Genomic DNA, 5,258 nt, shown 5'->3' with positions numbered 1-5,258 from the left:
AAAGTCCTTTTCCGAGAATGGAGCGTGGGCATTGAAATCACCCGCTATTACACGTTTACCAGGCTGTTCTTGCAATGTTCTAAGCCACTCAGTACTTCGATCATTTGGATTTTTCGGAAGATAAACGGAAAGTACGTTCAGAACTAGCTTGTTGCTAAATTTTACTGTAGCTGCACAAGAGTGTATGTCAAAGCTTGCAATAGATTTTGAAACAGGAGACTCGCATGGATCATACTGTAATTCTCTGAGTATATGAATAGCAGTAGTTATCTTCTTGCCCTCGTTCCCAGTTTCATATACTGATGGAAAATTATAATTTGGAAGTTTGGAAAGCTTCATATCAAGTGACTGCAAAATTAAAACGTCACACTTATTTTATGCTAGAAAATGTTTCAGATAGCCCAGGTTAGATAGAATAGATCTGCAGTTCCACCGGAGTAGTCTAATTTGTAATCGCCTTGCTTTTTCATTACTAACGATCTTTCCTATCAAACAAGAATATAATGTTATCTATACTATAATTATGAATAAATCAAAGACAGTAGTTTATAAACTATTGCTTTTGTGTTGTGTGTGTGTGTGTGTGCGTGTGTGCGTGTGTGTGGTGTGGTGTATGTGTGTGTGTGTGTGTGTGTGTGTGTGTGTGTGTGTGTTGTATTGTGTTTGTATGTGTGTGTGTATGCGTGGTGTGGTGCGGTGTGGTGTACGTACATGTGTGTGTGTGTGTGTGTGTGTGTGTGTGTGTGTGTGTGTGCGTGCGCGCGTGTGATGTGTTGTGTTGTGCTTGTGTGTGACACTGTGTTTGACTCGGTGTCTGTGTGTGTGTGTGTGTGTGTGTGTGTGTGTGTGTGTGTGTGTGTGTGTGTGTGTGTGAATGAGGGTCTCTTTAAAATAAAAACGATAAATAATATTTTTTAAACAGCAAAACATATGTACTGACAATGACCACGGTGTGTATGACATGTCTGGGTGTGGTCTTGGCGAGTGAGCGCTTTCTCTGTCTGTACGTCTCCATTGCACTGGTATTGGTATTGGTATTGTAATAAATTTTGTTTCTCTCTGTCATAACAGATTAATGTCTGTGTGCAAAACACGTGATGCTCTCCCCCTGAGAGTAGTACGTTCCTAAAGTGCAGCGCCATTTGACCACTACTCCAGTACGTCACGAAATCTCGAAACACCGATTTGACTTTCTACATGGCGGGGTAAAAATGGTCATACAAGCAAAAGCCCACTAGTGTACATACGAGTGAACGTGGGAATTGCAGTCCACGAACGAAGAAGAAGCATTTCTACTCCAGCCCTGAACCAGTCCATCAAATATTATTCACTATAAGTTATCAACGAAATTTTATCATTACTAATTCATTGAATGGTAAGCTTTTTAGAAAGTTGTGGCTGTGTATTGTTACGGGCGCACGTGATTTGAACTCACAAGAAGAAAACAGCCTTGAAATGTCCCCTTTGCGGACAACTGCACTATGAGCAAACATGGTTTTGAAAAGGGAGAACTTCATGACAATCCAGGAATCAAACTTTTATCTTCCCGGACACATATCCTGTCTGGCAGCTCTCTCAGTGAGATTGTCTCGCATGTCACCGACCTCACGCACTCTCTCCATCATCTTCTGTCCTGGTTTCCTGTTTCTGCACTGATTGTGTGCGCATCAGTACAAGAGGAAGTCACGTTACACCGCAGGTTCCGCGCAGTCTGTGATCATGTAGATATTGATCTGTCGGTCTGTTGTCTGCCTCCGTGCATGGTGTGTGTGTGTGTGTGTGTGTGCGTGCGTGCGTGTGTGTGTGTGTGTGTGTGTGTGTGTGTGTGTGTGAATGAGGGTCTCTTTAAAATAAAAACGATAAATAATATTTTTTTAAACAGCAAAACATATGTACTGACAAAGAATGACCACGGTGGGTATAACATGTCTGGGTGTGGTCTTGGCGAGTGAGCTCTGTACGTCTCCATTGCACTGGTATTGGTATTGGTATTGTAATAAATTTTGTTTCTCTCTGTCATAACAGATTAATGTCTGTGTGCAAAACTCGTGATGCTCTCCCCCTGAGAGTGGTACGTTCCTAAAGTGCAGCGCCATTTGGCCACTACTCCAGTACGTCACGAAATCTCGAAACACCGTTTTGACTTTCTACATGGCGGGGTAAAAATGGTCATACAAGCAAAAGCCCACTAGTGTACATACGAGTGAACGTGGGAATTGCAGTCCACGAACGAAGAAGAAGCATTTCTACTCCAGCCCTGAACCAGTCCATCAAATATTATTCACTATAAGTTATCAACGAAATTTTATCATTACTAATTCATCGAATGGTAAGCTTTTTAGAAAGTTGTGGCTGTGTATTGTTACGTGCGCACGTGATTTGAACTCACAAGAAGAAAAACAGCCTTGAAATGTCCCCTTTGCGGACAACTGCACTATGAGCAAACATGGTTTTGAAAAGGGAGAACTTCATGACAATCCAGGAATCAAACTTTTATCTTCCCGGTCACATAACCTGTCTGGCAGCTCTCTCAGTGAGATTGTCTCGCATGTCACCGACCTCACGCACTCTCTCCATCATCTTCTGTCCTGGTTTCCTGTTTCTGCACTGATTGTGTGCGCATCAGTACAAGAGGAAGTCACGTTACACCGCAGGTTCCGCGCAGTCTGTGATCATGTAGATATTGATCTGTCGGTCTGTTGTCTGCCTCCGTGCATGGTGTGTGTGTGTGTGTGTGTGTGTGTGTGTGTGTGTGTGTGTGTGTGTGTGTGTGTGTGTGTGTGTGAATGAGGGTCTCTTTAAAATAAAAACGATAAATAATATTTTTTTAAACAGCAAAACATATGTACTGACAAAGAATGACCACGGTGGGTATAACATGTCTGGGTGTGGTCTTGGCGAGTGAGCTCTGTACGTCTCCATTGCACTGGTATTGGTATTGGTATTGTAATAAATTTTGTTTCTCTCTGTCATAACAGATTAATGTCTGTGTGCAAAACTCGTGATGCTCTCCCCCTGAGAGTGGTACGTTCCTAAAGTGCAGCGCCATTTGGCCACTACTCCAGTACGTCACGAAATCTCGAAACACCGTTTTGAATTTCTACATGGCGGGGTAAAAATGGTCATACACGCAAAAGCCCACTCGTGTACATACGAGTGAACGTGGGAATTGCAGTCCACGAACGAAGAAAAAGCATTTCTACTCCAGCCCTGAACCAGTCCATCAAATATTATTCACTATAAGTTATCAACGAAATTTTATCATTACTAATTCATCGAATGGTAAGCTTTTTAGAAAGTTGTGGCTGTGTGTTGTTACGGGCGCACGTGATTTGAACTCACAAGAAGAAAAACAGCCTTGAAATATCCCCTTTGCGGACAACTGCACTATGAGCAAACATGGTTTTGAAAAGGGAGAACTTCATGACAATCCAGGAATCAAACTTTTATCTTCCCGGACACATATCCTGTCTGGCAGCTCTCTCAGTGAGATTGTCTCGCATGTCACCGACCTCACGCACTCTCTCCATCATCTTCTGTCCTGGTTTCCTGTTTCTGCACTGATTGTGTGCGCATCAGTACAAGAGGAAGTCACGTTACACCGCAGGTTCCGCGCAGTCTGTGATCATGTAGATATTGATCTGTCGGTCTGTTGTCTGCCTCCGTGCATGGTGTGTGTGTGTGTGTGTGTGTGTGTGTGTGTGTGTGTGTGTGTGTGTGTGTGTTGTGTGTGTGTGTGCGTGTGTGTTGTGTGCGTGTGTGTGTGTGTGTATGTGTGTGTGTATGCGCGCGCGCGTGTGTGTGTTGATATGTGTGTGTTTTGCGCGCGCACGTGTGTGTGTGTGTGTCTGTGTCTGTGTCTGTGTGTTTTGTCTTCTCATGCGAACCTTACCGATCTTTGGGTAGATCACTTCTCGACAGGCAGTGTTTGATGAGAACCCCCCACCCCCACCCCCTCTATAAGATACAGTACTTGAGCAAATCGTTCCTTTGTTAGCCGCCAGTATTTTTTTCAAATCTCCATAAATTATAGCTCCTTGGTCAGGTTGTTGTCAGCACACTGCTGCTACCCGAGATTCAAAACAATATTCACCCCCAAAATCAGTGTTTTCTCTTTACATAACCTTTTTTCCTACCATGACAAAAGGACCGCAGTCAAAATGATCTATGTTATAAATGTATTCACAAATCTGCCCCTTCCTATCTTTGTGGCTACCTTCACCTCTACATTCCATCTCGCTCTCTACGATCGGCTTCGGATCCCCTCTATTTAAGCATACTCAGATTCAAACACTCCACTGTTGGACGCCGTTCTTTCTCTGTCTCTGGACCTTGCATTTGGAATGAACTTCCTCTTTCGCTTCGTCAGGTCTCCGCACTCAGCTCTTTCAAGTCTGGCCTTAAAACCCACCTCTTCACAAGATAGCCTCCCTCCCCTGCCTCTTCCTTGTCTTCAGTTTCTTCAGTTTTAGAGTTATGCATGCGTGTAAATGACTGGTGTGAAAGCGTTTAGATTTGTCTCTGCACAAAATTCAGTGCTATATAAATACTATCATTATTGTTATTATTATCTCGGTTTCGACACAGATTGCTCTCGCTTTGATTGCTCTGCCGCCATGGTTTCAATCAAAACAGGGGGGTAACTATCGTGTCTATGGGTAGATGGCTTTTTTCTGTCTGTTGTTGCTGTTGCTGTTTTTGTTGTCGTTGCTGTTGTTGCTGTTGCTGTTGTTGTTGGTAGTAGCAGTAGTAGTAGTAGCAACGACAAAAACACATTAAAATGCACGAAGAAGTTAACGTTGCACAAAAATCAAATAAAGACAAAGAAACACAATAAAACACATCCGGCAAACTACGTGCAAAGAATCCAATCAACCAAACACTGTTCCAGAGAAAAAACTAAAAGCAAAAACGGCATCAGTTTCTGTTGATCCTGACTGTTCGGTTGTCCACGGAAGCACGGTGGATTGGTGCGATCAAAGTACACACTGGAAATGCAAGAAATGTCAGGTGAATGTGGATAAGAATCCAAACAGTCGCCGTTTGGAATCTGTGGTATTACATATATCTCATCAAAGATCGACGATCATTCAGGAGGTATCATGACAATTGCAAGAAATGTATAAAAGTCCTGAAAACAAGTCTTAAACGTGTGTCTATAACACTTTTGCCAGGTAAACACACACACACACACACACACACACACACGCATACACACGCACACACGCACACACACACACACACACACACACACACAC

The sequence above is a fragment of the Babylonia areolata genome, chromosome 1, assembly GCF_041734735.1.
Source record: "Babylonia areolata isolate BAREFJ2019XMU chromosome 1, ASM4173473v1, whole genome shotgun sequence".
NCBI classification, from domain to species: domain Eukaryota; kingdom Metazoa; phylum Mollusca; class Gastropoda; order Neogastropoda; family Buccinidae; genus Babylonia; species Babylonia areolata.
This window is presented reverse-complemented; position numbering follows the sequence as displayed.